This window comes from Callorhinchus milii, unplaced genomic scaffold (genome assembly GCF_018977255.1).
Source record: "Callorhinchus milii isolate IMCB2004 unplaced genomic scaffold, IMCB_Cmil_1.0 Scaffold5, whole genome shotgun sequence".
Classification (NCBI taxonomy): domain Eukaryota; kingdom Metazoa; phylum Chordata; class Chondrichthyes; order Chimaeriformes; family Callorhinchidae; genus Callorhinchus; species Callorhinchus milii.
Window position 1 is genome coordinate 58,555,398 of NW_024704746.1, and position 24,142 is coordinate 58,579,539.

A 24,142-nucleotide genomic window follows, 5' to 3' on the forward strand; every position below is an offset into this window, starting at 1 on the left:
GCCTCAGACACTGACAGCATCACCATCCATGGTTGCACACACCACCTTATTAAGCCAGTCTGGAAACTTGGCATCTTGATTGACCCTTAACTATCCTTTCTACCCCACATCCGTGCCTTCCCCCACCTCCACAACATTGCCCGGCTCTGCCACTGTTTCACACCACAGGCCGCCAAAACCCTCATACAGCTTTCGGTACATCGAAAGCCTGGGTCCGAAACCCTGTCTGTCCAGCACCTTGGGACATCTTCCCAGCATAAAAGGCGCTATACAAATGTAATTTTCTTGTTGTTGTTGTACTTAGTGAGGATTTTTTTCAAATAACCATAAAAAGAATATATTCAATATTGGAAAGTTTAAAGTAATGCAATGTTTCTTGCATTCAAACTAAGCAGGCTTTGTTTGATTGACACCTTGATCTAAGCTAAATCAAGACATTGCAATTCACTGCGCAGATTTCTTAAAGGCTTGAAAGAAGCCATCGATATAACCTTGTTCATCTTCCACATGTGCCATCGTCCATTCACCAGCCAGTTCGATTGAATCTAGATGATTTGTTTAAGAAATAAAGAAGAGGTGAAATTGAGAGGATATAGCTCATCAAATTCCAGGACTGATGCATGACAGTATTCTTGTTGAAATGGCAAATTTAACATCAGTGTGGAAGAAGTGCCTGATCGAGTCCCAGAGGATCAAATTCTATTACAATTGAGATGTAGTGTAAGCCTTGCCCATCACAACTGTGTCCTTGAAAAAAGAAAAGAATCCCCCAATATTACTTTGTAATCATTTTGTTCTGTCTACCAATTTTTGTAAGTAAAGCTTTTGTTTATTCTATTTAAAGAAACAGTGTGAAGATTCAGTGCCGAAGGCAGATATTAGACATCTTGTACCAAATGGTTCAACGGTAACAACAATTACATTTATATAGGGCCTTTCGCTTTGTGAGGTCGTCTCAAAGCGCTTTGACTGTATACTCAAATAGTTATAAGATCAATGAGGAATCCTCTGTATGCATGTGTTTACACATAGTCTACACAAATTGCAAAATATACAAGGTTTACACAACTTGCATAACAGACACCATTACCTAATTTAGTAACCCATGGTCGCAAGTGATCTTTTCTGTGACATCACAGTATTTACTGGGCTCTTTAATATAAGATAAAAGAAACCTGAAAACAATTTATGCATGTTAAATATTTACATTTTCAGTTTAACTACATTTAGGACAATGTGTGAACACCAATTTCTTACCAGCTGTAAAAAAAACTTACACAGCAAACCCAAAGGTATCAAACATTGTATTAGATTGACTAGAATATGTAGAAATGATAACACTTTATAGCAATTATAAAACATTAGTTTAAAAATGCTGAGCCTGTCGGTTCCAGGCGCTGGGAGATGCAGCCACGACCTCTAGTCCTGGAGTTTAAGGGAAGGGCCACCTGGAGATAGAGGGAGACCCTGAGCCTGGCACCAGGACAATGGAATATGTGTGTGAAAGCTTTTTCTTGTAGACTGGTTACACTCTCAAGGACAGTACTGAGATACGGTTAAGCCTGTCTCAATTCCAGATGGCCAAAAAGCAGAGAACCTCGTTGACCTCGTTGATCAGGTTAGACAGGACAAAGGAAGAATAAAATTCTGGAGACCATAATCTTATCTGGCCGGAGCAAAGGTTAGAGAGGAATTTAGTATAATTGGGGTGCCACTGAACAGAGAGGGGTGGAAGCAGGGAGAGAGATACTAAGAGAGCTGTGGAAGCAGGGAGAGAGAGACAAAGAGAGAACGTGAGTATTGCAAAAGCTTGAGCCTGAGAAGCCGACATGAAAGACTGCGATCAGCCTACAGACTGCATAGAACTGGTAGTATGACTATTTACCGCTTTTGCTAAATGCTCATAAACTGTTTGTGAATAATAAACCATTATACCTTTGTTAAGGATTGTTGAGTCATTATTTTGAATCCTCGAGATCGGCATATCCCAACAATTGTAACAGTTGTGACACCTCTGTGCGCAATTGGTTGCCATGTTTCTCCCACAAATATACAGTCAATTCAGTTTACAGTATATTCTATGAAGCATTCTGAGACGTCTCGATAAGGCGCTGTATCAAATGCAAAGATTATTATTATTATTATGAAAAGTACTGCTGTTCAGTACAGTTCGTGCGATAGCAGTTTAACTAAGGTTGAGTTAAGCTGGTATTGTGTAAAGCAGCATTGCAACACCAACTTAGGTTTAGGTCTCTGATATATATATGGACACCTATCCCCCTGCTTAAGAGTATCCAAACCAGACTGAGAGTTCTACATATGTATTCCACCTACACATGGAAATGCCTCTGTATCTGGAATGGAATGCACACCCTCTCCCTGGAGGGATAGACCGTGCTTGCGTAATTCTGGAGACTGTTGGACGCATGTTAGCGAGAGCTAAAGCACGGGGTCCCCAGAATGTGTGTCAAGATACTGCTGGGGTTTATCCAGCTAAAATCACATAGATTGCCATTGGGAACACTGTCTGGCAACCTTCCTGCTGTTCATCTATCTAGAACCACTCTGCCCATTAGGGCATTGACTTGTAGAATTAACAGGAGCCGAATAACAAAAATCACTCCCCCCAGTGGCAAAGCTGGTCAAGTCCAGTCTAAGTCCAGTCGACAAGCCAGACTGGCTGGTATGTCATCAGCAGTGTGTCGGTGTATAGCAGGTGCACCTGACTTGAACTACCAAAACTATCACAGAGGATACACTCGATCTCGACTTTCCATTGTCAAGCACGTCACCTTGGAGTCAGTACAGTTCTGAGGAGACCCTATAGTTGCCAAAAGAACCAGAGGGGAGGGGAGGAGAAAGTTTTTCACACAAGGAGTCGTTCGGATCTGGAATGCATTGCCTGAAAAGATGGTGGAAGCCGATTTGATTACAACTTTCAAGAGAGAAATAGATAGATATTTGGGGAGGACAAATTTGCAGGGCTATGGGGAGAGAGTGAGGGAGTGGGACTAATTTGAATTTTCTTTCAAAGAGCAGGCACGGACACGATGGGCCAAATGGCCTCTTTCTGTGCTGTATAATTCTATGATTCTATTTACCTCCCTCACAAAGAGGATAGTTACAAGTTGGTTATTCAACAGCAATCGCAGCCAATATTGGGAACAAAGATGACTCAGAAGCATTGAATGCCGACGCATTATACACTGAAGTCCGAGTTCATAGATTCAAGACCAACACCTTATAATGTTGGTCTTGTAAGGTAGCTTATAGATGAAATAATGGAAACATGTCTTACCAAAGTTTGGATTTAAAGATATAGAAGTACATTCAGCCTCATCTTTAAAATCTGACCTTTCAAAAGCAAAGATTTAGAAAAGATAAATGGATAAACGTATCTGAACAGTTGTCAAATAGTTTATTCACTTATCGAAAAGGCAAAAATGGATGATTAAGCAAAAAGTCTGCAAATCTGTTTTGAAAAGCGCACAAGTTAAAAGGAAATTATTATTCACTAGAGGGAAAGGTCACTGTATGTACCTTTCCAATGCTACTTAAAGCAAAGATCCAGATGTCATCTTTTGAGAGGTACGAGCACACTTCCAATGGCAGCATATAATTCAACATGTGAAGGGCAATTACTAAAGTCAGACTCAGAAAAGACCTTACATGTGCTGAAACAAACTTTAGGTGACATTCCTACAAGTATCTAAAAGAATTTTTTGAAACAAAAATATCATCTACAATAAAATACCAATTTGAAAGAAATTAAAATATAAAAAAAAAGCGTCTTATTGTGTAACTGAATCTAAGAAATATTAGGAAAAGGAAAAGTGCCACAGGGGTCATTCAGAATTTAATTACCTCTTGTTCAGTGAAAAAAAGCATGATTTCAGTTGTAAAAACCAGTTGCAATAATCTGCGTCAACCAATTAAACAGAACCATAGTTGTTGGTTGTCATAATACAATACACAATTAAATTTGCATAGTGCCTTTCACATCGGGAGGATGTCCCAAGGTGCTGGTTCTGTTCATTCCAATTCTGTCCTTTTATATCAGTTGCATAGTCAAGCACATTAGTTATATGCTCTACTATGTGCATACTCCTGTATTCCTGTGGAGTCCTGTAGCTCAGTGATTAGAGCCCCCCGCCTCACAAGCGAGAGACCTGGGTTCAATTCCCCGCAACAACAACAACAAAATTACATTTGTATAGCTCCTTTCACATCGGGAGGATGTCCCAAGGCGCTGGACAGACAGAGTTACGGACCCGAGCTGGGGTTTGAGGTGGGGGAGGGTGGAGGGCAGGGGTGAAGCAGGGAGATCGAAAGCACGGTCAAAGAGGAGGTTCTTGAGATGGGTGTTGAAGGTGGCGAGGGAGTAGGGAGGGACTGCGGGATGGAGTTCCAGAGGGTGTGGGCAGAGTGGCAGAAGGCCCGCCCGCCAATAGTGGGGTGAGCAAAGCGGGGGACATGAAGCAGGCCAAAGCCCGCTGAGCTGAAGGAGCGAACAGGATGGTAGAGGGTTAGGAGGTCGAAGAGGTAGGGGGAGCACGACCATGGAGGGCTTTGAAGGTGAGGACCAGGATCTTGAACTGTATCCTCTGTGTAATGGGAAGGTCAAAACCTTGGGCAAATTCTCCTACTCCACACGTCTGATAATAATCCCTCAAGAAGAAAAAAACAATAATAAATTGGTCACTTCAATTCATGGCTGTTTGTGGGACACTGCTGTGCGCAATTGGCTGCTGCGTTTCACCCACAAATATAGAGTCAATTCACTTTACAGTATATTCTGCAAAGGGCTTAGAGATGTCTAGAAGACATGAAAAGCGCTATATCAAATGCAAGGATTATTATTATGATAGGCATCTCTTGACGTAGCAAGTAAGTCATGCAAACCAGATAGATGGTCACCAGTGTGATTCCCAGACTGTGCCGAAAGCCTATTTAATTTTAGCCAGGGCAACAGTTCTAGGGTGCAATTATACAACATGATAAAATGCAAACATTAGTATTATATTATTATATTGATAATGATAATAACAATGATAATCTTTGCATATTTTATAGCGCCTTAGAGACATCCCAAAGGCGCTTCACAGAATATACGGTAAGTTAATTTACTATATGTATTTTGTGTGCGAAGTGTGGCAGCCAATTGGGCACAGCAGTGTCCCACGAAGAGTCGTGGATTGAGTGGGCAATTTATTACTAATTTTTTTTTAAACTTTCAGCCACCATGCCATTTTTGCTCGGGAACTCTATGCAATAAAACTTTGTTGTATTACTTCTCTCATTACCCTCGCAAGTCTCCTAAAAGTGTACCTCTTTAACAATGCCTTTGGTTGATATTGATAAAACTCTTATTTTCTCCTCAATCTACACCAGTACATTTGTCAAGTATTTTCAGTGCCGTTTACATGAAAGATGCTCTATGAATGAACATCAATATCTAGACACAACACGTACAGAATGGCTTAACTCAACACATACAGACATACATACAAGGATCTGGAAAGCTTTCCTTGCTTCCTGGAAAAGAAGAGGGGTATAGGCCAGAATAAAACTGAAATGTATTTTATTGATCGGAAACCAAAGGTGAAAGATATGAAAACAGCAGCTCAGAAATATGCACAATATATAATTATACTACACATTATTGACAGGCTGGACACTAAACTCTGTACCCCCATCATATGAGTGCCAGCCAGACTCTACTGGCTCCCTATCATCAAACGGATCAATTGCAAGATCCTCACACTCATCTCCAAATCTTTTCATGCCCTGGCACCTCCCAACGTCTCCGACCTGCTTACTCCCCAATCCACTACCTACTGCTTCCGTTCAACTGGCTCCGGCCTTCTGCATGTCCTTCGTCCTCTCCGTTCCACTATCGGTGGCCACACTTTCAGCCACGAAACTCTGGAACACTCTTCCTCTATCCCTCCATGTTGCCTCCTCCTTCCTTATCTTCAGATTGTGCCTGAAAACCTTCCTCTTCAACCATGTCCACAGTTACCTCCCCCTCTCACGGCATTTTGTTCCACCACTGTCAAGCTCTCTGTAAATGCAAGTTGTTGTTGTTGATATTATTACATTCACATTTCCCTTATTACGATGTCCTTACTTCAGTTGAGATTTTAAACAAATGTTCCGTCTGTGTTAATGTGAATGTTAAAGACCCCACGGCACTAATTGAAAAGAGAAGGGAGTTCCTCCTTGCGTTCTGGCCAACAATCTCTCAGGTAAAGTTAGTCATTCACTTAAAAGCTAATCAATAATAATAATAATAATCCATGAATTTGATGTAGCGCCTTGTCACGTATTTGTGGGATGTTGTGTGCAAAATGGCTGCCAAGTTTACCAAAAAAAATCACTGCACTTTATCCTATGAAACATTTTGAAACAACTTCCCAACGTAAAAAGCCTTCTATCAAATGCAAATATTATTATTATTGCAATTTAGATCACTCTGTACAGGTAGCTCCTGTGAAGTTTTCAGTGATGCCTCAGCCAGACCAATAACACTGCCACGTTACACTTCATTGGATATTATTTTTCTATGTATATGTGAACTTCCCAAAATAACTACTTGTGCAGAAGATAAACATTTTTTACATTAGGTATTTTGTCAAGCCATTATTATTGTTACTATTATTACAAAACCAGGGGCGGGTTTATTCACTTGCTTACTTCCCTGAAAACATTGTAATCTTGGGCAATTAGTTTTCTGGAAAGAACATTTTATAAAGTGGAAGAATTAGCCTTCCTCACATTTAATATAAAATAAAAAATTGTATACTAGTAAGAAAGAGACTTGTGAGAGTCTGCCAGAAAGAGTGAAAGCGCTCGTCTGCAATTAGTTTGAAACAACTATGATGAGAACAGTTGGATTAATCCAAGATGCTTTGACTCATTGGCTCCCACTCAGCCTTGCTTCCTATAATGGTGAGAGAAGAATGAGCCACAAATGCTTTCCTCTTGTCCCCTGACATTGGGTGGTGCTACTTTCAGTTCCTGCTGCCAGGAGTAGCTAGACATTTTAAAAAATTATAATAAGTAGCTTTTCAAATTATCCTCAATTTTAATTAACATCTTATTCCCCTAGGTTGCTGCCTGCATACATTACTTCATCTTATGCTTTTTTTTTGGCCGATTCTTCTCTAAGTTTCTCCTCTCTGAAGGTCTTTTTCCTTCTATTGGCTTATAGTTCCACAGGCACCAGGTAACCTCTGGGCCCTCCCCAGAATGGCATTGTTCATGTGTCATCTTCAACAGTGAGTATAATAATAATATTAATAATAATCCTTGCTTTTGATATTGTACCTTTCATGTCAGGAGGATGTGCGTCTCAAAGTGTTTCATAGGATTTACTGTAAAATGTAGTAACTGGAAAATAATAATAATAATCTTTGCATTTGATATGGCGCCTTATGACATTGTCGAGACATCTCAAAGCATTTCACAGGATACAGTATTAATACAGTAGATTGACCATGTATTTTGTGGGTGAAAGCGATAGCCAGTTTATCCACAGCAATGTCCCACAAACACAAATGGAGTGAGTGACCAATTTTATTTGGTAAATTTGGTGGCCAGGGCATTTTTGAAGACAAATGTGCAGCCAATTCATGTGCAGTAATATCCCACAAACAGCCGCAAATTTAATGATCTGTTTGGTTTTGCCAGGACATTAGGAAAAGCTCCCTTCGCTTTTTTGATTGATGCTGTGGAACCTTTAACATCATGAACAGGTAGATGGGATCTCAGTTTCATGTCTCATCATCTCAAAGACAGGACTGCAGTGTCCCCTCAGTAAAAAAAGAATGACGTGTCAAGCAAAGGCAATATTTCATCTTTGGTTTTGTTACATTGTGATATTTAAAGCACCCTCATGGATATTATCAGATGATAATTCAAAAGAGAGCTTCAAATTTGTTAATAATTCACCATTAGTTTCTTGCTTCACATGTAGGTAAACTACTAACATGGCTTCACATCCGCCAATTCAAAGAATAACAGCTACTGCTCCAGTATTCTGGTTTAAGCATATTGGCATGTCCTCCTGTCATGAAAGGCACTATATAACTGTAATTCTTTATTGTACTGTATAATAGAATTAAATGGATCTTTATTGTTGTTCAAAATAACAATATCTGCAAAACTAAGACTGTGCTTTATTTTCCAATGCATTTTCTAACTAAAGTATAGGTTATATCAATCTTTTAATATGAAATCTTTCTCATGCTTACATGAAAAAGCTGATATCCATTGAAATAACTCCTTAACAGCAAGTTATTTTAAGCCTCACTAAAATTGTATCACTGCAAGCTAAATACCTAGGTTTACTAAAATATAATAGATGATTATTTGTAAATAAATCATTTTAATATATCCCTCTGGACATCCATGCTGTGAATAATATATGCATGGGACGTTTACCTGATTTTAATGTGACATTGAAGTCTAGTAGGATATTCCTATTAACATTACTTATTCCTAAAATCGATTTTATTGACAGTAACATGCATTTGATCTTAATACAGCAGCACTTGGTACGTAAAAGTGACTTATGGTTCAGCAACTCATTCTGGAAGTTCTGGAATGTATTAGTCCGAGAGATAACCTGTTCCAATATTCTAAAACTCTTTATTTCCTTAACTAACATCCAGAGGTTTGTTTTCTGTCGTGGTGATGATGGAATCCTTTATGGGGTGAAAATTGTGAAGTGTGACGCAAATTATCATCACTTCATCTAAAGTTGCAACTATGCAAATCGATAGTTATTTTCTGTCCACAGGTTAGATTGAGCACACCCCTCCCCCACTTCTCAGCGAGATGACCCAGGTTTGATTCCCAGCAGAACGAAACTTTAGGCAAGTTTCTTTACTCCACACTCCTCTGTTTATCTAGCAGTAAGTAGGAATCTGGTTGTTAGTCGATTGGCAAAACACTTTGTTGGAGTAATAATCCATTCAAAAAAATAATAATAATTTGGTCACTCAATTGACGAGTGTTTGTAAGACACTGCTGTGTGTAATTGGCTGCCGCGTTTTGCCCACAAAATATGCAGTCAATCCACTTTACAGTATATTCCGTGCAGCGCTTTGAATCAGTGTGATAAGACGCTATATCAAATGCCAGATTATTATAATTATCAAAATATAAACCCAGTTTATTGAAAAGTAGTTCATTGCACTTCTGGGGGAGCATCGCTTTGGATCAGACATTAAATTGAGGTCCCATCTGTATGTTCAGGTGAACATTAAACATTTACAAACATAATAAAATAAATCATATAGTAACACACTACTTAAGACTCAAAAATTCATCTCAAATTAGCCTGTGAGTAAATTTGGTCTTAAAAAATTGTGTGGAATTGTTTAAAATTCAGTCTTAATTTTTAAGCCGGCTCTTTTTAAGACCTGCAGAAAACTGTCTTCCAAATTAAGACTGGATTGAAGAATTCTCCACAATTCTGAAGGATGCAGTAAAAGTCATTAATTTACTGCATTTCCAACAAATTAATGTCTGTTTTTATAGTTGGTATGAAACAATGCTCCACATAGTATTTTGTTCTATTAGCTGCTGAGTCACTTGTGTGAATCATTTCGAGACATCCTCGTGACATGAAAGGCACTATATAAATGCAAATTGTTGTTATTGTTGTCCTACACGATATGACAAGGTGGAATGTTGTAATCACATCATCATTCATGCGCTTTGTGCTGACATCACAGGGTTTGAAGGCTTAATAGAGAATAGTTAATTGTGCCTAAATCCATTAATTCAACTCAGCTCTTTATTCCTGCCCATTTCTTATTTCACGGATTGAGAAAGCAGCAAGTACAATACACAGAGCACTGGGTTTAGCTCCTGAATCCTAGTTTAAGGCTTTAAAGCCGCTTTGGTGCCTGGATTTCAGAGCTGCATTATCAGTCAGAGCAGTTTCTGATCCTTTATCTAATTGTGTGCATGTGTGTGTATATATATATGTACTATCCAATACTGCCATCTAGAGGAGTCTTTAATATTGGACCCAATAACCATTGCAAAATACTACAAGGAACATTGTTTTCACACTAACCAGATAAAATACATTAATTTACTGGCATGTACTATAAAAATAATTGAGGATTACTCATTGTATGATGGGCATTGCACAGGGAAATTTCCATGTGTAGGTGGCATGCATATGTGGAACTCAGTCTGGTTTGGATATCCTGAAGTACGGTGATAGGTTTTCAGAAACAACAACAACAACTTGCATTTATATAGCACCTTGGATACTTAACAGTGGCAGAGCTTGACACCAAGCTGGGGAGAGTGAGGAGGTGACTGTAGACCGTGAAGTGAAAGACCTTGTGTGAGCTTAAGACAGGGAAGGAAGAGGCTTGTCAGAGGGATTGAGGAAGAGAGTTTCATAATTTGGGTGCATAGTGGCTGAAGGCACGGCCACTGATGGTGGAGCGGATGGGATAAGAAATGTGCAGAAGGCCGGAGCCAGCTGAGCAGAGGCTGCAGATAGTAAAGTGGGGTTCAGCAGGTTGAAGAGGTAGGGAGGTGCCAGGACATAAAGCGATTTGTAAAAAAGTGTGAGAAACCTGGCTGATCAAAGGAAAAATGAATTTGATCTCTCAAGGCAGCTGTTCATTTTTTTTCAGGGTTAACAGTTTTTTTTAAGCATCTGTATCTCTCATTTTTATTACATGAACAAGAAAGAAACCAAAGATGCTACAATTAGTTACTTGTATTCACAATCATATATTATGCACCCAAAATAATAATAATCCTTGCATTTGGTATACAATGTCCCAAAGTACTTCATAAAATCTACAGTAAGGTGCACTTTTTTGCATCGTGCAGTGACTGCGTGATTTGTGGGTGAATGTATAACACGTTACTAAATTTACAAAGATGGTAGTTTATAATACTGGTAAATACCTCGACTTCAACTTGAGGTATAAATATCAGATTCATAATAGACATTCAATTTGAAGCCATTCTCACAAGAAAAAAAATGATTGGGAGAACAAATAAACCCATATCTGTTTGAGGAGCTACTCTGTCTATTTGAAATGTTTACTCACTAAACTCCACAGAATGCAGAATTGATCCAATTCCCTGTGTACGGGCTCTTTTACTAATTCAGCATTTATTATAGGAGTTGACAGAAATGTCTTGACTGGATTGATTTCTTAAAATTCCAATTATGTTGAAAAAATGTATATGCTTAAGTGCTCCTTAATCATCTCAGCTTGTTCTAAGACAATGTTCTTTCTTTCTCTTTTTTCATTTGCACAGAGCTTTCCTAGAGTGTATTCAAACTCATCTGGTGTCAGCTCGATTCAGTCAGTAGCACTCTTGCCTCTATGCCAGAAGGATATGGGTTCAAGCTTCGTGTTTCGACTACTGAATAAGGTGCCATATTAAATGCAAGGATTATTATTGTTATTGTAATAATACAATAAATTTACCCTCTGTTTATTAAGATAAACCTTATCTTAATCTACAAATGCTTGAATACAATATGATATAAAATGTTTGCAAAATATTTTATGCCAAAGCTTTGTGTTTTTTTTTAAATGTTAAAGTCCCACTTACTCTGGAGGTTGCCTTTCCCTTAAACAGACACATCAGTTACAAAATATTTTTGTCTGTTTATGATCCTGCCTGGTGTGAAATGTGTCGTGTAAAGCCTGCGTGCAGAGGTAATTGACAGCTTTTAAATTTGGTATAATTACCAGCAATCACAATGTCTGTATATTAATTGGAATTATAGTGTTTAAAATACATAATTGGGAGTGCTAAGCATAATTTAATATTTAACCATCATTAAATCGGGCTATCATTGTTCCTATTTTGTTTCCTTCCGAAATTTGTCAGGAAATGTTGCATTTACAGCCTTAGGTTAAATACCCACAGGAAGGATGCAATAAATCCAATGAAGCATTTTATCTCAGAAACATGGTTGTTCACTACTAATTATATATTTTGTTAACACATGCTTCACTTTTTCCATGATTATTGCCTCAATCAGCAAACCTTCAGACACCAGAGTTCAATAAATAATGCATTATAATAACATGGAATACAGCACCAACTTTGGACATAAGCAAAAAGATAACAGCTAGATAGTCAGTAGTCAAGAATACAGAAATACATGAGCGAGAGTAGAATAGAGGATTCAGTATCTAAATCTCATAGAATTTTGTACAAATGATTTGTAAAGTGTCTCTCAGGTCTACATCTTTTAGTCTTGTCTAGAATTTTAACTGACTCATAAAACTGATGAGAAACAGATTAATCTGGAGGTTTATTCGAATGGACAAAACTCCCTTCCCTTTTTGGCTAGAGTCACATAATTTTTAATGTCCAGTTGGAGAACAGGCAGACAAGACATTGGATTAATATATGATCCAAAGGGTGGCACCTGTATCAACAAAATGCTCTCCAATACTACACTGGAATGTCAACCTAAACTGTGAGCCCAAGTTCCCATTGAACCCACAAACATTCGAACTCACAATCATCATTATAACTGCTAATCAGATTCACCAGATATGAGCAAGATATGTTTCATTCATTCTTAGCTGATCTGCTGTACTCTGTGGCGTGACTAGAATAATAGGAGCAGATGTTTACACTGCTGCTGCAGGCTGGTAGGTAAAAGGAGACTTGGCTATTCCTTGTTTAAATATTCTGAAAATTTAGACTTTTTGGTAAAACGCAAGCCACATACAGAGGATCCACAACAATTAAATCGTAATTTATTTTATTTCTCTGGAGTCAAGTAATACTTCTCACAAGCAAACTTGTATTTGCATAGAACAATCTGTTCTACTAACTCCAGCGTCCAAGCACCACTGTGAAATAAACATTATGCAGATAGTTTGAACTCTTCCCTCAATCAACATTATACTTTGTCAGAAATCATAATACATAAGCAGGAATGCAGTAATTAGAAAATCATAACTTTCAATCTCCAAAACCTGGAATATGAAACTATATTGCAATTAACTGCGAATGCAATTTACACATCCTCCTTGCACATTGTACGAAATGAAATTATTTGCTGCTGGAGTGTGATGTCTAAATAAACCAATTTGTATGTGTCATTAGATGAGCTGCTACTTTGTAATTGAGCAATAATTTTATCAGGCACGGCAATCTTCATTTTAAATTAATTTTTAAAATAGTTTATTGCTGTACTGAAAAGCAACCTTAACCAGCTTTTAATATTTAAAGTCCAGGAATTTTGGAAGCATTGATTTTTCACTGCAGTCATGCTTCTTACAGACCAAGGGGAAGATTGTAACTGTCTCAATCTGAGTTATCGTATTTTCAGCAATACGTGGAATGAATTGAGGTGAGATGCGTCCTTCATTTCCAGAGGTTAATGTGCAAAACATAACTGGGAATCTCCTGAAAAATATCTTGCACTGTATAAATATCAATATTGTGTGGGGAATGCTATGCAAGTAAATCATTTATTCTCAGGATGCCCCAAAGGGCAGCAACTTTATGCTGCTTTTACATTGCATGTAATGCAATGGATCAGTGTGATTTTGCTATTGATTCCCTATGGAAAGTGCATATGAACCATTACAAAACACCCTTGAGCTCTGTTGGAGGGGTTGGTTTTGTGAGCAGGTTGATTGTCACCCACATAAGCGCAAACACAGCAAATAAGATTTGAACTTGTGCTCACTCCCTTGCGGGCCATTGAAACCTCTCAAGAGATCCAATGGACGACTCAAGAGCTTTCAGAGAACCAATTATTAATGTTTTAAAGTGCTGATCACATGACGGCTGAAGTGCATGTGTGTAAAATTCTGCAAGCAGGTGTCAGTGTTTAACAGCCCCAATAGGAAGTATTATCGTCAACAACAACAACAACTTGTATTTATATAGCACCCTTCTTGCGGGGTAGCATCCCAGAGCACTTCCCCATGTTGACTTCCCCACTCACAACACTCTATTAATGGGGGTGCTATCACTTTACTCCCAGCAATCCAGCCATTAAACCATTAAAAACTAGGAGACACTCTGTTTATAACATATAGAATTATGTGGCATTGCAGATACATAAAAATGTCCTTGATATAATATTACTACATGTTCTTTTGTACCGAGTAATCTACTGGCAAAGAAACTACTGCCAAACCAGGTAGTGACAATGCTGAAATGAAACACATCTTCAGAATTTATGTCATAGTGGGCCTTAAATCTTTTGGCAACATTTCCACATGTCACTTTTATACAGGCAGATTCAACGCACCTACTGTCTGAAGAGGATAGCATACAGTATAGTGTTGCATGCAACCAGAACTGACAGTGAGCTCAAGGCTATAACCTACTTTCAGTAGGTCTCCTGAAGTTCATGAAATACTTCAGTCTTGCTTTCACAGTGACACTATCAGAACTGCTTAATTAAATCTCAACCTTCTAACTCATTATTGTTCAGCAACTTCTCTCAGTAATGTGATTGTAGTTTATTAGAAGTATTGCATTGGCATTGTTGAGTTTTCTTTTGTAAAATACGCTCTATGGGACGTCCTCCCGATGTGAAAGGTGCTCTATAAATGTAATTTTGCTGTTGTTGTTATATGGACGTTGAACTTACAGTCTAGGCTGCTACACCAATGCAGTGCTGGAGGCATACTGTATTGTCTGAGGTGAAGTCTTTGGATGAGATGTTAAACCAAAGTCCCATCTGCTTGTTCAGGAGGACATTAACGAACCCATGGCACAAAAGGAGTTTCTCTCGGTGTCCTGCCAACAATCCCCCAGATAAAATTGATCATTCAAATCTTGGCTGTTTGCAGGACATTGCTGCGTTTGCCTACAAAATGCATAGTCACTACAGTCTGGAATAAATGCTGTGAAGTGCTTTCATGCATTTCAACAACATGATAAGGCATTATATCAAATGCAAGAATGATGCTTATTATTATAATCTTCCAATGTAACCCAGACTGGGACCAACAAACTCAACACAGATCAGGATTCAAACCAATAAACCAATGGTCCCTAAATGAAGTTGTATCCACTACACCATTGGGGGCTCTTCACTACCATCAGAGCCATAAAAAAGGAAACAAATCACACTAGAAGGAAGTGAGAGTCAAAACACCTTTGGGACAAGAGGAGAAATGGGGAGAAAATGGAGAGAAAAAAATCTGCCTGTATTATTTTTGTAATGTATCTTTGTACTATTGTTAATGCATTTCACTTGCACCTGTAGTGCTTTATCTTATTTCACAATAAGCATGGCACAAAAGAATCATATCCTTAACAAACTGAATGTAGTCCACACCAGGGTAATCAGCCTCCAACTTCTGTCATTGTTCCTTCAAATCAAAGGGATAAAAAAAAGCACATAATTGTCACTCAGAGAAGGCTCTAAGCGATAATGCTCTCAATTCATACATTTGATGTAGAATTTCTTCCTGAGAAAGTACTGTAATTACAAACAACTGCATTCTTGTTCCCCGTGTAGTTTATTTTTAAAAGAAACATACAAAAATCACATACACCTGCAACTAATTGCTGATGATAATAGTTTTGGATTTCTATTCAGGCTTCAATCAGATTTTAACACAATCATTCTTTTTCAGCAATCATGCTATTTGCAGTAGTTTCACTGAGGTAAATGCTATAAGATTCTAATGCTATTTGGAAATACTTACCTTCCTTTGATGTGTCCTCCCAAGCTTTGTCCCTATTCCTGATCACTATGAAGCATCAGCTGATTAATAATGATAAGTTACATTTGTACAGTGCATTTCATGTCAGGAGGACATCCCAAGTCGCTGAACAGTCAGGGATTTGGACTCGAGCAGGGGGTTGGGATCAGAAGGTGTGGAGGCCAGGGAAGGTAGGGGTAGGAGGGTGACCGAAGGCGTAGTCGAAGAGAAAGAGAGAGGCTGAAGGCCCCACCTACAATGGTGGTGTGGGCTGGGCGGAGGATATGGCCGGAACATGCTGAGCGAAGGGAATGGACAGGCTGATATGGGATGGCAGATCACAGAGGTAAGAAGGACCAAGGTCATGGAGGGCTTTGAAGGCAAGATTATAGTTCCACACATTTCACATATTCCCTTGAATACAGGTTTATCGGCTATATAGTCCTTCCTCCTCTTTTCATCCCTATTTACTCACTGCGTCAAAACCAAAACTAATCACAACTTCTCTCATCTTAACATTTTCCTCACCCAAAAAACAGAAACTCTTCCTCAATCTTCCCTTCCTCAGTCTGACATTCAACAAACTTCCCTTGCTCAGTCTTTTAAAACATTGATTTTTTTATGTAGCATCTAGCTTCATCTAGTTCTTGATTTATCTTGTTTTCTCCTATTCTTTTCAGTCTTCAAAGATTTCGTAGACAGTGAGCCCTGAGCTCTCATCCAGATCTTTCAATAATAAAGGATTGTGTGAAAGGCAACATTGTGATATAAGTATTATTACATAAAGTGGATGAAAGAATCTCCAGAGTTTTTCCCATCCTTTTTGTGGACTAATGTTTGGACTCCACTCAATACCAAACTAATCTATGAATTATGGTGGGCGCCTTGGCATGACCAGATTTCTTTGCCGTGGGTCACCATGGATTGACATGAGTCCTGTTGCATGGGAATGTGTTTGCAATCCAACCTGTTATGCCTGCCACAATTATTCTGCCTCGCCGCCACTCCTTATTTATCTTTAAAGCCCACCTTAAGATCTACCTATTAAACTGCATTTCTCGTTACCTCTCCCTCCCCCTTCTCCCTCATTGGCATCCATCCCTGCCACTGTGAGTGCTCCAAGACACTATCTTGCGTGAAGGGCGCTAATTAGTAAAAGTTGTTGTGGTTAAATGGCATTAAAAGTTTGAGATTCGAGGCATGAGGTGGGGGTTGGGGGATGGGGAGGGTGGGGGTTGCAACATATGTGATTCAATGCAATAATTCTCATTTTGAACCTGTTATGAAACAATGTAACTTCAGTTTACAGTTCTGGACTTTCTAATCAATGACTGAAACAGGTTGCCTGGAAAGTTTTTTTTGGGGGGTCAGCAGGGAAACACATGTGGAAACTCATCACCATCACCAAGAATAGCCAAACTAAGCTGAGAATTCCATGCATCCCACCTAGACATGGAAATCCCACAAATAGATTGTTGGAATAGAATGCACAATCTCTTCCTGGAGGGAAGCATCCTGTTTACCTAATTCTGGAAAGTATTATGCACAGGTTGACAAGAGCCAAGGCTTGAGGACCCCAGAGTGTGCGATGGGGTAACTGCTGGAGTCTGAAACTTTCCCACTGCCTGTCCAGGTAGGACCACCCTACCCGTTAAGGCTTTGGTTTACAGGAGTAACAGGACCTGAGTAGGATGACTCCTTGCCCCCAATGACGAGTCTGCCCTTCCAGGTCATGCCAATGAGCTAGGCTGGCTGTACTATCATCAGCAGTGCCCTGGAATACTGTAGACCTACCTGGTTCAGGAGCTGGACTAGTTGTGAAGGCCAGGCCACTGGATTCATTTAAAAGGCAGCTTGACTCTGTGATGTTTGAGGAGGGAAGGGTGTACACAACTTTTAAAACACATGGGCCAAAGAACCATAAGACCATAAGACCTAGGAGCAGGAGTGGGCAATTCAGCCCCTTGAGCCTGCCCCATCATTTAATAAGATCATAGCTGATCTTCTAACCTAATTCCATTTATCCGCTCTATCCCCATATCCCTTAATCCCTCTATCCTTTAGAAATCTATCAACCTCAGACTTGAATATGTTCAAGGACTGAGCATCCACAGCCTTCTGGGGTAGAGAATTCCACAAATTCACTATCCTCTGAGTGAAGAAATGTTTCCTCAACTCAGTTCGAAAAGGCTGACCCTTAATCTTGAGACTATGAACCCTAGTTTTAGATTCTCCATCAGGGGAAACAGGCTCATGGCATCTATCCTGTCAAGACCCTTAAGAATCTTATAGGTTTCTATAAGATCACCTTTAATCCTTCTATATTCTAGAGAATATAGGCCTAGTTTACTGAACCTATCCTCATAGGTCAACCCCCTCATCCCAGGAACCAACGTAGTGTATCTGTGCTGCACCCCCATCTAAGGCGAGTATGGCCTTTCTTAAATAAGGAGACCAAAACTGAACACAATATTCCAGCTGCGGTCTCACCAAGGCCTTATACAACTGCAGCAAGACTTCCCTACTCTTGTACTCTAACACTTTTGCAACAAATGCCAACATGGCACTAGCCTTCCTAGTTGCTTGCTGTACCTGCATACTAATGTTTTGTGACTGTTGTACAAGGACACCCAAATCCCTCGGAACACTAACACTACCTAGTCTCTCCCCCTCTAGAAAATAATCCGCTTTTAGATTTTTACTACCTAGGTGAATAATTTCATACTTCCCCACGTTATACTCCATCTGTCACCTTCTTGTCCACTCACCTAACATGTCTATTTCCCTTTGCATTCTTCTTGTGTCATCCTCACAGATTACTCTCCCACCTATCTTCGTATCATCTGCGAATTTAGATATGTTAATTTCTACTTCCTCATCTAAATCATTGATATAGCCTGTAAATAATTGAGGCCCAAGCACTGATCCTTGTGACAATCCACTAGTCACATCCTACCAATCTGAGAAGGATCTGTTTATCCCTATTCTCTGTCTTCTTCCGGTTATCCACTCTCCGATCCATGCTAATATATTACCTTTAATTCCATGGGCTCTAATCTTATGCAACAGCCTTTTGTGTGGCACCTTGTCGAATGCCTTCTGGAAATCCAAATACACCGCATCTACTGTTTCCCCCTATGTAACCTGCTGGTTAAGTGCTAAAAAAAGTCTAAACGATTTGTTAAACATGATTTCCTTTTCGTAAAGCCATGTTGACTGCCTAATCAAGTTATGATTTTCTAACTATCCCACGAAGACGTCCCTAATTAAGGACTCTAGAATTTTCCCTACCACCAATTTCAGACTAACTTGTCTATAGTTTTTTGTCTCCCACCCATCTTAAATAGGGGCGTTATATTTCCGACTTTCCAATCAATGGATTCCAATCATGTTTAACAAATCTTTTAGGGTTTTTTGAGCACGTAACTAGCAGGTTACATAGGGGGGAAACAGTAGATGCGGTGTATTTGGATTTCCAGAAGGCATTCGACAACGTGCCACATAACAGTTCCAGAATCCAGGGAATTTTGGAAGATCAGAAACAAAGCATCCACTATCTCTGCAGCCACCTCTTTTAAAATCCTAGGATGCAGGCCATCAGGTCCAGGGGATTTATTGGTTTTTAATCCTATCAATTTCTCTAATACTGTTGCTTTACTGATGTTCATTTCTTTAAGTTCCTCACTAACATAAACCTACAGGATCCCCGCTATTTTCGGTAAATTTTCAGTGTCCTCTATCATGAAAACAGAAGCAAAATATTTGTTTAATGTCTCTGCCATTTCTTTATTCCCTGTTATAATTTATTGTGTCTCTGCTTGCAATGGACTCACATTCACTTTTGATAGTCTCTTCCTCTTTATATACTTGTAAAAACTTTTACAGTCTGTCTTTATGTTCCTAGCTAGTTTACCCTCATATTCCATTTTCTCCCTCTTAATCAGTTTCTTGGTTTTCCTTTGCTGATCTTTAAAGCCCTCCCAATCCTCAGGTTTACTGCTCTTTTTGGCAGTATTATAGACTTTTAATTTTATACTTTCCCTAACTTTTCTAGTTAGCCAAGGTGAACCACTTTTCCCATGTATTTTTTTTTCAAGGGAATATGTGATCGCTGGGAAATATGTATTATATCTTTAAACGTTTGCCATAGTTGGTCTACCGTCATATATTTTTATCTAATTTCCCAGTCTATTTTAGCCAAACTACAGTGATTCTGTAATTATTCAGCTGCCATCTTTGATACGGCAAAGTGCAGATGGAAGAAACATACATTTTATGAACTCAGAGACAGCATCTGAATTCTGCTTTATAAGATACCAGCTGCAATATGGTCAAATACAGCATTCTTTGCCATCAGGAGACAGAAAGATTTAAAACTACTTTCAAACAACCTTTAAGAATAAAATATCAAACCTCTAAATTTTTAGAAACAAAGATGTGGTGAAAACTATTTAGAATTAATCGTGAAGTTTTTTTTAAAAAAAACACACTTGTTAATGTTATATTATTTGCCATTGTATTAATTCTTCTCACTTACCAATTAACTCACCAAATGTTACCTCAGTATAATACGTATATCATTGTCAGATGTGTACAAATTACTGGAATGAAGAGCACATAAAATACTTCAGGTATTTCTGTTCTTCCAAGGCTTTCTTGGAAATGTTAAGTTACCATCTATATGAATAGTTCCTTGTTGGTCAAAGTACAGCAGATGAGAGATTTTCTAAATCTCACACTGTGTGTCAGGAATCTTCAATGGTCTATTTGACATACAACCAACCGTTACGTATCAAGTGAGTGAGATTGATGGCAAATATGCATAATATTTTGTTGCAGCTCCAAGAAATAGGATTCTCTTATAGATGGGGAGATAAAAATATCTTCTCAAGCAATAGCGTTCGAAATTGTTATTCAGCACTGCTGCGATTTACATCTGTAGTTGAGTTTAAGCCTCCAAAGGCTCATACAGGCAAACGACAAGGAAGCTGAGGGTGGTTGTTAGGAGAGCTAAGTCAAAATGGGGGCTGAGGGAGTTATCATATAGGGTGCCCATGGAGTCTGTTCCTTGTATACATTAATGACCTGGATTTGCAGACTCAATACAAAGGCACAGTGTTGCACTTATGTTTGGTACCGACAGTTGAAAAGTTGAGTGCGAAGCAAGGCAAGATGTTTTTGTAATGATTGGACTAGTTCATGCATGTATTAACTGATATGAGAGGCTTAGTAAACATAGATATATATTTGTTGGCCTTTAGGAGGTTAAGGGATAATCTCATTGAAATATTTTAAAAAATAAAGAATGATAGTTATCCTTGCATTTGTCAAGGCACATTTCACGTCAGGAAAATGTCAGAAAATGCTTCATAGGATATATTATATAAATTGGTTAGAGCCCTCGCCTCGCACACAAGAGGACCCGTGTTCGATTCCCAGGCAAGGCGAAACCGTAGGCAAGTTTCCTTACTCCACACGTCTCTGTTTACCTAGCAGTAAGTAGGAACCTGGTTGTCGATTGGTGGATCGCTTTCTGGGGGTAAAAATCACTTAAGAAAAAATTGTCACTCAATCCACGACTGATTGCGGGACACACTGCTGTGCGCAATTGGCTGCCACATTTCGCCAACAAAATAAACAGTCAATTCACTTTACAGTATATTCTGTGAAGCACTTTGAGACGTCTCGAAGACATGATAAGGCGCTATATCAAATGCAAAGATTATTATTATTATTATTTGTCTCCTCTAAACCCAACATTTATGAATTGCACCAAGTTAGTAAGAAACTGTGGAATCATAAGAGCCAAACAAGAACTTACAAAGAGAATCTATAAATTAGCACATGGGGTGATTATTGTCAAATTAAGTTCAATATAGATAAATGAATGATACTGCATCTAGGAAATAAAAATGTGAGAGTACATGTGCTCCATGGAGACAATGAAACTTATCAAGGGAGAAATTGAAAGAAATCTTGTTGACTCAATGCTTATCACCTCACGGTGTGAGGCAACAATAAAGACGGCAAACCAGTTATATTAGCAAATCAGTTGAGTTCAGATCCTCATCAGGCCACCTCAAAGACTGCACAGAATCCTGATCACTGCAACATAAGAAGCTACACTGGCTCCACAGTCAAACATCAGTCAGCCCTGTATGACAAGGATGAGTGGTGAGGAATGATTAAAACAGAAGTCTTAAAAGGCACATAAGAGCTACAAGATTGTAATCACAACTCTGAAAGTAAACCCAGAACAATACTTTCACACTTGCCAAAGCACTACGATTAAGAGGACACAGGTTTAGGTTGCAAAGGACAATTTCAGTTTAATTACCTCAAAGTACAGTGGAACCATTTTTGCTGAACTTTAGTTAAATCGAACAAAACGCCTGACCCCGATTTGTATTCTTACTTGTTTTAAATATGTCGGTTGATTCGGACAAAAATCTGATTAATCTGCAGCGCTAGTCACCGCTGAATGTACTCACTCAGACCTTCTCTGCAGTGGCTCCATTCAGCTATGAGTGGCTCCAGGTTGCAGATGGAATGAGTCAAATACAGATTGACAGCGGACTCCAGCCATTCACGAGCAGTTGGAGTTGGGCTGTCAATCAATGAGGGGGCAGAGAAACGGGGAAGAACAAGGGAGGGAAATCGCGATTGATTGACAGCTGAGCCCGTTGTGTACAGGTGGAGCCCAAACATTCACAAGCGGCTACAGGCTGTCAATCAGCTCAGCACTGCCGCTAGTTAGTCCCCTTCCTGTCCAATGGGAATGGCAAAGTGGGAGGAAGAGCCACCACCGCTCTTATGCTGTGCGGGAAAGTACTATAATAATAATCCTTGCATTTAATATAACGCCTTATTACATCTACGGTTTCAAGTGCCTTGCAAGCAAAGGATCCAATATGGAATGTAGATTTCAGTATTATTATACTTTATGTTATATTACTATACACTATATTAGATTATTATATTTTATATTAGATTATTATATTTTATTTTAGATTATTATACTTTATATAATGATAAGAGAGTCCCGCCAAGAAATATGCCCATGGTTTTCTCTGTCGCTACTTTTTTGCAGAATATGCTAGTGTAGATGTATCTCTATAGAACTGAGTGTGATTTTCTCTGACAGTACTTGTTGCATGCTTACCTCATATTTTGGGGCTTAATTAATGCATTTTTTAAGTATGGCTCATCAACTATAGGAGATCCCTGAAAAAATATGTTCATGACACTCACACATGCAAGACCTTTCTGATGAGGTATAAATCATGTATCTACCTCAATCGGTTATTGAGACACACACACACACACAAAGACATTGCCGTGTTACTAGTATAGATTATTGTACAGCGTTGCCACAGCTCCTCTGCTGGGGGGGATTGGTATTTTGGCTAACCTCAGACACCTCTTAAATCAGACAAACGACCGTCCCCGATGCGTCTGTCTTAACCAGCTTCTTCTTTACACAGAGATTAATGATTGGAACGGGCTTCCAGGAAAGTTGGTTCAGGCAGAAATGTTGAATCAATTTAAGACGGAGTATGATGCTGAAATGAAAGGAGTGTGTGTCTTCTGGATGGATGAGATCAAATGGACCAAATGGTTTTATATATCCGTACTTCTCTTATGATTTACATCAGAGAGAAACATGTAACTGTGAATCAGCCTGAATATCTAGTCGAAAACAGTGAGTCCTGTTTTGAGTACATACCAATGACTTGATGGGATGCATTAAAATATTTATCATAACCTGCCTTCAGAAATATGTCTATGAAAAATGAAATCCAAATATGGATTATGAAAATGTTGAGTCAATTTACACTTTTGAATACTCTGAATCTAAATAATCACATTTAAAACTCTTTTCTCACATAATACCTCATCACTCTTACAGTTCTCACTTACAACTGTGAATTATTATTTGTCCATTTACCTTATATGAAGTCCACTTGTTTTTTTTTGCAGTGTACTGTGAAAGCTTACACATATGACTGAATAAACCTAAGTGTTCAGCACTGATCCTCAAGTCTATGTTTTCTCTTTTCTAACAAAAAAGGATCTGTTTAGACGTTTCCACAATGTCACTGCATCTGTATGTGTGTAAAATGATGATGATGACCTTAATTCAAGCTCCTGCACAACTCAGAATTACATAGAATGTTACAGTACTGAAACAGACCCACTTGACTTGAATGACATATGGATGGTACTAATGCAAGTAATATGTCAAGAGCAGTCTGACTTTGTGACAATTTACAATATTACCATGTTTATAAATGACTTATGATTATATCCTATTATGCAAAAGAACATTTATAGAAGGAGCTTTTATTAAAATGTTGCCTCATTTTGAATGCCTTATGAATACTCTAATGTGACAAAATTGACTTAGCATCAGAAATTGCTGTGTTAAGTCTGCTCAGGAATGACAGAAA

General features: G+C 38.8%; 1 long non-coding RNA gene across 1 annotated transcript; it reads left to right on the forward strand.

Annotated features, from left to right (window-relative positions):
• The first annotated feature begins 1,765 nt into the window (after positions 1-1,765).
• Positions 1,766-23,510, forward strand: LOC121849225. The gene is made up of 3 exons (XR_006085158.1): positions 1,766-1,793; positions 11,308-11,424; positions 23,177-23,510. It is a non-coding gene; the product is annotated as an uncharacterized LOC121849225 (long non-coding RNA).
• The last annotated feature ends 632 nt before the right edge of the window (positions 23,511-24,142 follow it).